Consider the following 10771-nt stretch of genomic DNA (forward strand, 5'->3'; position numbering starts at 1 on the left):
CATAGGGATTGCATGGTACACATAAAAAATGCACAACTTTTAGCCTACCAGCCCCAAGCTGATTAGCACTGGGGTCAGTCCTAACACCCTTATGTGATGGTTATCAGGCTATTAGTTAAACATAGAAAATAGATGTATTACTATTTTCAGACTAAAAGTCCCAACAGTCCCTGAAATCCATAACTGCTTAGGCATGCCACAGCACACTGGAGCTTGACGAACTACAAGTGTAATTCATACTCTGGCAGTCAGAGTCCGCATGAACATATAGATCCACAATAGTATTTTAATAGGACAACAAAGTGCACACACATCTGATTTATTACACAGCTAAGCCCACAGGGATTCTTACTGAACTAAGGTTACATGACTGGCAAAGTACACAATTACTGTAAATAAGATACATGTAAAGAAAGAGGCAATTTTATAAAATGCTTTAAATGTGCTAGAAGCAGAAAAAATAGAGGAAACTAATCCTTGTTGTCAGGATGCAGCATGGGATCGGCCGCTACACACCTCTGAGCCGGCGTCATTGGGTGTTCAGTCGCTGAGAGTGGAGGTGAGTGGTGACTGAGTATTCTCCCCGGGGTCTACCATATGTGTGTCCTGGTTCCTGGGGTGCCGGGCATGGGTGTAACCATGTTAGTTCATATCACCTGACTAGTCTCTCCCAAAGGTAGTCCTGCGGTCACTCAGCTGATCATCTGATTAAATTACCAGCTACCCAGGGGTATTTAGTCTGACTCCATTCCTGTGTTTAACTTTCCTGTGTTCTGCAAAGCAAGTCTGCAACTGGATTCCTAACAATTCTCAGCGCATTCCTGTGTTACACTTTCCTGTGTTCTTCAGTGCTAGCCTGCGACTGGATCTCTAACAATTTCTTAGTGCATTCCTGTGTTACACTTTCCCATGTTCGTCAGAGCAAATCTGAGGCTGGATCCCTAACAATTCTAAGCGTATTCCTGTGCTACACTTTCCTGTGTTCTTCAGTGCTAGCCTGTGACTGGATCCCTAACAATTCTCAGTGCATCCCTGTCTTACACTTCCCTGTGTTTTTCAGGGCAAGTCCAGGAATGAATCTCTTGCAATCCTCAGTACAACCCTGTGTCTACATTCCTTGTGTTTCTCAGTGCAAGTCTGTGACTGGATAGCTTACAAATCCTCTGTACACCCCTGTGTCTACATTCTTAAGGCAAAATTTACTAAGCGGCGGGTTCTAAACCCCGGCGGTTTTGCTATCCGCAGATTTACTAAGGCCAAAACTGCTGCAAAACCGCTGCCAAAACACATTTTAGAATAGAATAGAACAGGGCTGTCATTTAGAAACTGCCGCAAAACAGCCACCAAACCCCCAAGGTTTAGAACCCGCTGCTTAGTAAATTTTGCCCTTAGTGTTTCTCAGTGCACATCTGTGACTTGAGCTTTTCAATTCTCAGTACACCCCTGTGTCTACATTCCCAGTACTCCTCAGAGCAAGGCTGCAGCTGGATCATCTCCAGTGACCATCTCATTTTCTAGTCTTAATACATTTCTAGAGTTCTCAGTGGTAACTCTCTTAAATATAGTTTCCGGTCTTCCTGCCACTCCCAGGTACCTGTCCAGAGGGCCGCGACCTGCTCACTTGGTTCAGCGAAACCCATATCCCAACTGGAGGGGTCACTGGTGAAGACTACCAAGTGAGTTAGACTCCGTGCCTCTGGGCAGGTCTAGCCAAACCTGGGTTTGGCCGCAATAGGGAGACCTAGTCACTGTCACTCACCTAGGGTTTCCTGGCCATCCTAACCCCCTGGCTTTTGTCCTCACCTGAGGAATCTCCTGTACGGATCGTGACACTCGTATTTTGTTATGAAATCGGACACTACTCAAGAAAAAAATTTAACTAGTAAAAATTATGCTGCGTGGATAGAGATGAGTGAAACGAGTCTTTCCAAGATTCATTGTATTCTGGAAGACTAGAATGAGGCAGGTACCTGCAAAATATGTTCAGCTATCACACAAGATACACAGGGCCCTATTCATCATCAGTGGCCATATGGCCCCTGATGATGAAGTATCCACCTTGCTGCGTTGCATACGTATCACCGGAGCAATTTAGCATTGCTCCGGTGTGGGGACAGCTGTCACCGCATTTAGTAACACTGCTACTTTTGTAGCAGTGTTACTTACCTCTCCCTGACGCTGGCCTCTGTACAAGTGTAACCTGAGGTCACGTGCGCAAAGCCACTGGGAAGGCAGTGAGGAGCCGGTGTAGGGATCTGCTTGGATCCCTCTTCGCATCCCCGGAGCTCCTTCCCATAGGAAGGAGTGGGGCTACAAGAACAAGTACCATCTGTAGATGGCGCTTGTTCTCTCAGACAAACTCAGAAAACTTTACGTTTTCGGAGTTGCTGAATATCATGTGGTCCTATTCTGACCCCTGATGATGAATGGCAGGGTAACCTAAATATGCGTTTCTGCATGTGTAACGGATGATGAATGGACCTCACATTGTAATGACATGTCTATGTCATATAAAGTTTTGCTCCTTGCACACTTTTACAACCTGTCGAGGAAGCAATGTTCTTTTTGTCTCACTATATATGTTTAAATGGTGGTTTTATTAAATATGCCATGTTTAGCTAACACTTGTAAGGTGGTGATGCTTACTGCCTGATGTTATACAATGATGTAGTGTTGAGTCACATATTCTATGGGGAAATAACAATCTGGTGTGAACAGGTCTTTAGGAGCAGAAAGCTAACAAGTTGGACATAGGCACTTTTTTTTATACAGCCGTGTATTTCACAGGACAGGCACCAATTTCACATTAGTCTGACCTTTAACCCACATCATGACACTTAGGGGCCTATTCATCAACACTAAAATAACGTTTTTAAGGACATTTTCCTTAATTAACGTTATTTTAGTATTTATGTAGAGACTTAACACAGGAGATATCACTGATATCTCCTTGCTAAGTCCCCCTGCGTTCATTTGAACACTTCCCATACATTAGTATGGTTATATGGAAATTATGGTATTCATCAAATTCCAAAAATTATGTAGGTGTGGAGGGGGGGGGGGGGTTGGGGGACACACAACATTACCGCCGCTGTAGGCAGTGCTGCACATGCGCTGGCTTTACGAATGTAACAGCGCATGCGCAGCACAGATTCCAGCTGCGATAAGTTAGTGTAGAGAGGGATAACTATTTATTTGCTGAAAAGCTCTCATCGCAAAAATGACAGCTTTACGAAATAGATAGTTATGGAGAGGAGGAATGATGAATTCCTCCGGTAATTAGGTAGAACTCCATGCAAGTTCTATACCTAATTACCTCCAGAGAAACTTTAGGTATGATGAATAGGCCCCTTAATCACAGGATTGGACAGGTCACTGTTTCCCACAAGATCAGCTGACTGTTCTCCTAAAATATTCTACTTGGAATATTCTGGTGATCTTATTGGTTAACAGTTCTTCTAGCTCAGTCAAATACTGTACATCTAAATATATCTTAAGTACTATATGAGCTTTAAAAAGGTATTTATATTCTGTATCTCGTGGCCCTGATTGAGTATCTGGAGGCAAATGATTATTATTAACATGTGCAAACATTCACTTTGCTAAGTGAAAGAGAAATGCCACATTCCAGATGTACTTAACTATTCTAAAATATGTCATACATGTAAGATCAATGTAAGAAAGTATTAATTTTCTGACAGAGATTTCTTGCTAGTATAATTTAGGGTACATGTTTTAAAATTACATCCAAAATGGTGATTTAAATAAAATATGTCATCATAGCATATTGCATGGAGGAATCACCGTGTGATTTAATAATGTGGTAAGAGTGACATCTTTTGGTTGTACTGTATAATCACAGCTGAAGCGTTTGAGGAACAGAAGACCACATCTTAATCTTCAAGGTTTTAAGGGGATATTTATCAACAGGTTCTAGACCCAATAATTGTAATTTCTTATCGCTGCTATTGGCGTCAATAAAGCCGTGTACACACTAGACGATATTTATGAACGATATGGATGATAACGATATCATTCATATCGTCCAGTATGTATGCCTAACAATATCCCCAGTCGGCTGTACATGTAGCCAAATTAGGGGATAGCATTAACAATGCCATGCTGCCGAATACAGCATGGTCCTTCCCCCTCCCCACCATCGTTCATTGTTGCCGGCATCCGGAACCCCCGCAGGGTCCGTCGCTGAACAGGCCAGCTTATACACACATCGTCTAATGTGTATGAGCCTTAAAACGTTAAGTTTCACCAGAATGTACTAATATACACATGCAGGGACAGGTTCATCTGATAGGAGCCCGTCCCGGATATGTGCAAGAAGTGAAATGATCACTAATGCAATCATTTCCTATATGTGACTTCCATAGACAAGTGGATAGTTCCATTTGGGGCAATAGAGAAAATATCCAGGAGTATAACACTGGGCATCCCTTTACACAAGAGAGAGATCAGCAGACAGTATTTTAGGGTAACGTCCTCGGATTGTGCTGATGCCTGAATGTAGGTACTATATAGGAAGAATAATGGAAAAGAGCATTTTGCATATTTTACATATGGCCATAAAATACACTTCTATTTTCACCAAACAAAAAAAAAATTAACATTTGCTAAGAACATTAACAGACATATGTATCAATATTATTTTTACTAAAATATTGTGAAAATGGGTGTTCACACCCTTTTCACATTATTTTATTTTCACCTAAGTGTACTACAGGGCAATTGTAGGAGAATTTGCAAATTCTCCTTAAAGCCCTAAGCATCAAATTGTTTTAGTAAGCAGTTCGCATTTCCCATAATTGTAATGAGAAATGCAATCTGCTCAGATTTACAAAATTTTCATTGTGATAATAACGCTATCTGCAGGTGGCGTTATTAGGGCTTTCCCCTGTTTCACCGACTGCTGCTCTGACCACAAGCTGATCACAGTAAAAATTTTAAGAAGAAAAACACGGTTTCTCAAGTTTACAGCACACATCAGCTAACGAGGGGTCACAGTGCAGGAGCAGCTGACTGGGGTCAGAGAGGAGCTCACCGATCACCAAGGTAAGTGCAGGCGTAGGGGCCGGGGGAGGGTTGGGGGTAGTGGTAGCCAGCGTTGCCACATGCGCAGGCAGACTCTCAGGATAAGTTTTCTGAGAAACATATCCTGAGAATGTGCAGAGAGGTTCACAGGGACAGAGGTTTTTTACATGCTCTTTCCCTGCGTGCGGGATTTGTTACATCCTTGTAATGTATTCAAATTAAGCAATTCAGATTAGCGTGATATTATCACATACCATCTGCATCTGAGATGTAGATAGTGATAAATATAGAAAATTTTATCTTAACCATAAATCTGGATAAGGATATGAAGGGTAGAAAGTTTCCAGTTATTAAGTGGTCAGAAGGCAACTAGATTTTAGATAAAAAATGATACAAAGTAAACAGGCAGCAGTGTATAAAAGTATGGGTTGGGTACGGGATCCCGGTGGTCAGAGGACCTGATTCAGACCCGCTCGCTAGGATGCGTTCACTCATAGCTGGCCAATTGTAGCTTTCTGCGCATGTGTATGCATCGTAGTACGCGAACCAGTGCGAGAAATCGGGAATTGTTTGCTCGTTGCACATAGACAGCCCAGCAGAGTGAGTGACAGGAGAAGCCGTTTGTGGGTGGTGACAGGGGCTGGCCATTAGAAACAGGGGAATGGAGGTGCGAACGCAGGTGTGCCTGAGCGTCTTAACGCCGTTTCAGAGGCGTGCACAATTATCAGGCCGCGTCATAGTACACGTCACCTGGTTGTATTTCACACTGAAGTGCTCGCAGTGCTTGCGGTAGGGTATAGTCAACCTCAAGCGATGCATTCGCTTATGATGGTACCCGGTGGTTGCATACACTTCCTGGAGATGACGTGCACAAGTGGGCGTCTTAAGACAGGCTGGTGAGCGTCTGCATACACAATGCGATCGCACGCCAAGACATAGTGGGCGTGTTTATGCCTTGCCGTGCGATCACCTGCCATGCCATCACTTATCTGAATTTGCATACGCTGGGTGCGAGCGTACGCATCTAGCGAGCGGGTCTGAATGAGCTCCAGAATACCAACAGCAGCATCCTGACACCCAAAGGTAAATAACTTAACCCCAAACCCTCCCCCTAACACACCTTTCCCGCAGCCTAACCCTAACCTTCACCCTCACAGCCTTACCCTAACCCTCCCCCTACAGCCTAACCCTCCCCCTAGTGCCTAACCCTAACCCTATACTTACTGTTGGGATGCCGGGGGTTGGAATTCTGATGCCAGGAGTCTGACTGCTGTCAAGATTCCAGCTCCAGTATTCTGAGCGCCAGCATACCGACCAACGGGATGTTAACTACAGCCCTAAAAATATATATGTAAAAATGTCAATACCTTGGTGAGCATTAGCGTACGGTATATGACACTTTATGCAGGGCCATTTTAAAGTATGGGCACACTGGGCAGCTCCCAGGGCCCTTTTTATAGGGGCCTTTGAGCAAGGATGGGCTGGGGGAGTGTACATGGAGTGTGCGGGTCGCTTGCAATATCGTGCAGCATGGCCGACCGGGCGATGTCGCAGGCGTCTGCAGGAGTGCACATATTGGCCGTACACACTGAGCGATGCGGCAGATATGTCATTCCAATTCGGCCGGAAACAACATATCATGCCGATATCGCTCCAGTCTGTACCTGGCTTAATACAGGAGGAGGCCCATTTGCAGCCTTCATGTGGGTCTCCTCTCTGGCAGCGAGGTAGATTCTGGTTTTGTGCCAGAGTCTGTTCCACATGCGCAAATCTCCAGGAAAATGGCCGCTGTGCTATATACCCGGTGATATGTCTGCAGTGCCTGCTGATGTAGGACTCCAGAGAGGTAAGTATAATTATATGGGTTCAACCATTTTAGAAACACCAATGTTGGATGGCCACCATAAAACTGGAAGGACATCAAGGAAACCACACGTTCAGGGTATCTCAGTGGAGTGCTGATCTTATAATTTAAAGTACCCCCTGCCAAAAAAGGAGAACTTTAGGAAGTGGTCCAGAACACAGCAATCATGTCACCATGATTAAATTACAATAAACAGTCACAGTCATTACATATAAATACATACAATCACACATTATGTACATAAAACTTAAAACAGGGTTTTGTTTAATGCAAACAATAGTCTGGTTGTCATAGAAATGGCTAAATGGAAACAGCAATCTGGAAACGTTCATCTGATGAAATCTCCAGTTGTGTCCAGGGTTTAGTTTTTTCCTCAGGATCTTTTTGCAGAGGACGCCACTCGCCTCATCCATGTGAGCGCAGATGTCAGCACTGATTTCTTCTTTTGCTGCTTTCCTGGCCTAATGCCCTCATTACAGAGAACCTGGAACACCTGTGTAAAGTAATGGAGGTCAGTGCTGATCTGCATCGTTTTGGCACTGGTGCAGTTGGCTACGGTCAGGCAACACTGCCCGAAGGCCTCTTTGTTGGTCTCTGTGAGGAAGGGCCTCTGTGGGTAGGTTGTCTCAATGCCCATGTATGAGTAGGCCAAGTAGAGGCAGGTGAGGAAGGTGGCTTGTAGCTCACCCTCACTGTCCAGATAGTCACCAAGGGTCTCTCTGCAGATCATATACAGAAACACCACGTTGGTAGGGGTAATGCAGCAGTGTTCTTGGCAGTGTTTCAGAAGCCATGAGTCAGCATCACAGAACCACTGAGTGATTTTCTCTGGGCTCAGGTCTCCCAGGTTGGGGCACCGCTGGCATACATCCTCTCCCAGGAACTGCAGTAGCTCACCGGTGGATGCCTGCACTATACCTGGGTCTGGATGGGGAGCACAGGGGGGTGGCCGCTGGACTGTTTCTGTACTGCCCTATGCTGGTTCTGCTCTGGTCCATTGCTGGCTTCAGGGTTTGGTGAAATTTTCTTAGCATTCTTCTCATCCAAGGTTCCAGTAGCTGGGGATACAGATCGCACCATTGCAGCCTGTGAGGAGTGGGTGGAAGTTGGTGGAGTGCTGCCATCCCTGTATATAGACCCTGAGGACGGCTCCTCCATACTCAGGGCAGATCAGGAGCAGCGTCCCCCCAATCAAAAGTGAGCATCAGCGAAAGTGACTGGCAGCTCAGCCTATACCAGACGGCATGTGAGTGGCAACCTGGAGTCATGGGACTTGCCTGAAGCCCTGTCTGCTCTCCAGGGATTGTAGTAACAGGGTGACTCCCAGTGTAAGCGGGGGATTATATAGCCGGTGACATGTCATAGACATCATGCGGGTCACAATGGACCATTGATACATGGGCTATGGCTGCCGTATGTGTCCCTGGGTGTTTCTGCTATCTGTCTTGTATACACTACTAACCATTGCATTACTCTGGTGCCATGTGCTTTACTATTGCTGATATGCGGGTGACTGTATGACATGGGCAGCTTTGGGATTCATTGTTAATACAGTGCTACTAGTAGGGATGTGACCTTGCTGGACAGCTATAAAATGACCCTGTATATCTGTATCTGGTCAAGTTTACTGGAGGGTTACCAGGGATATTCCTGAGTGCTGTCAATTAGGGCGATGCTGAGTGCGTTAATGCTGGGACAGCAATATAGTGATTACACAGGAGGAGAATGTGAGCAGCCATTACGATGCAGGGATTACCTACTTCCTGTTAGTAATAATGATGTAACGTAAATTATACCCAGCCCAGGTGAACAATTACCTCACCCTCATAATGCTGTAGATATATATACACTTACCTTTCCCAGGATTGGAATAAGGAGAATCTGCATGCTCCATTTGAATGAAAGAAAACAGGGTTTATTCTGAATCAGACAGCGACATTATTTACTGCGCTCAAAGTGCTGTTTCATGTTGTCTTCCTCAGGGGCTAATGAACAAATCACAAGTTTCTAGTCATATTGGGGCAGATGTGTAACACTCTGGAGGAAGGGAGTGACTACAATGCCAAGACTTACTTCCGTTCTTCAACGAAGTTCTTCCGCCTTCCTCGCAATGTAGATTCAGCTGATATGAGAATGAATATGAGTGACAGTGAGGCAATGGTACTGGCAAAGCTTACTTACTCCCAACTCAATAACCGACATCGAGATCCTTTAACCCTTTATTTTCTGGATCAAAAGAGGTTAAGACAACCTGGAAATAGCACGTTCAATAACACATTTATGGACAACGAAATTTCTTTGGACAATTCAATAACTTGTTTGTTGGCAATTAAATAGACACTTCAATGGACAAGGAAATATACATTTCAACATACAAGTACCTAGATACTTTAATAAGTGACTAACCTAGCAATTAAATTAGATAGAGGCAAATTTCCTTCAGATAACTCACAATGGTGTCTCAATCCGGTTCCAGAACTACATTCTAGTACAGACGTGGCTTAGTTAAACCCCGAACACAATAGTAACGTAGTAAAAGTGTATCCTGGTGCGTAAATAGTCTTGTATCGCAGAGGTACAATACCCTCTAGGAAGATGAAGTCATTGTGGTGTATCCTTTCCCATAGTAGAAATAAAGTTCCACACAATATCTCAGTCTCTCACTGGAGGTTAAGGTTAAGTGATGACAAACAATAGTTCCTTAAGCGAACAGGTGAAATAAAGCAGATCCCACAAAAATCAGGGCCGCAACTAGGGGGATCTAAGGGGGCACGTGACCCAGGTGCTGGGGAGAGGCTGCCGGGAGGCTAGGATGATGCTCTTGTGGGTTTGGAGTTGCATCCCGGCCTTGAGAGGCACAGAGGGTGTCAGTCTATTCTGGTGCCGGTCGCAAGCCAATCAGTGCTCGCGGACCGGCAGCCAATCAACAGAGGCTGTTGGTCCGTGAGCTCCAACTGGTTCACGAGCGGCGCCACATTACAATGATGGCAGTACTGATAGTTTCCCAGTGTGTGGCAGACCCGTCTCATGCCACCCCCCTGAGCTCACCCACCGCACGTCGCTGGCAGGTTAGAGAAGGAAGATGGGGCCTTACTGTGGCTTAATGTAAAAGAGGCCCCTTACTGTGGCATAATGTGTAAGGAGCCTTACTGTGGCATAATGTGTAAGTAGCCTTACTGTGCCATAATGTGTAAGGGGCCTTACTGTGGCATAATGTAAAGGGGACATTACTGTGGCTTAATGTATAAGGGGCATTACTGTGGCATAATGTGTTGTAAGGGGCATTACTGTGTCACAAAACCACACACCCTTTTCGTTCTCTATGTTGTATTTTTTTGGTGGGTGGTGCAAAATTATGGCCTTGCCCTGGGTGACAAAAATCTTAGTTTCGGCCCTGCAGAAAGCTTATTGCTCCTAAAAATTATGTTCCAATATTGGCACAATAGTTGGACTGACTAACACTCTATGGCCCGTATTCAATTTGGGAGTGAAAAGTCGATGCTGGACTTTTCACTCCACATCAGAGCTTTTCCTGGGATAAAGTATCAGGCACGTTCCCGCTTTATCCCCGTATTCAATTTAAAATCAGTGAAATCGGGACACGGCAACTTGGGATCTACAAAATAAACGGGAATTTTCAGGAAATAATTGTAGGACCCCCCCTAAAGATGTCCAGACATGGGGGATCACTATGGGTACCCTCGTTTTTGCCTGCAAAAGAAAGTTGGGTTTTTAAATAGCCGCGGCAGGTATTTTTTCCAGACATTGAAGAAGTGATGCAGAAGAGCACTTAGGTTATTTTTTTCGTTTTTTTTAAGTGGTCCCATCAAATTTGGGATACAAGATAATGGGTACTAGCATATG

At 44.7% G+C, this 10771-nt stretch overlaps 1 pseudogene; it reads right to left on the reverse strand.

Annotated features, from left to right (window-relative positions):
- Window positions 1–7280: 7280 nt before the first annotated feature.
- Window positions 7281–8065, reverse strand: LOC148480578 (cyclin-dependent kinase 5 activator 2-like; annotated as a pseudogene).
- Window positions 8066–10771: the final 2706 nt, after the last annotated feature.

Source organism: Taudactylus pleione, unplaced genomic scaffold (genome assembly GCF_031769625.1).
Source record: "Taudactylus pleione unplaced genomic scaffold, aTauple2 ptg000609l, whole genome shotgun sequence".
In the NCBI taxonomy this organism is placed as follows: Eukaryota; Metazoa; Chordata; class Amphibia; order Anura; family Myobatrachidae; genus Taudactylus; species Taudactylus pleione.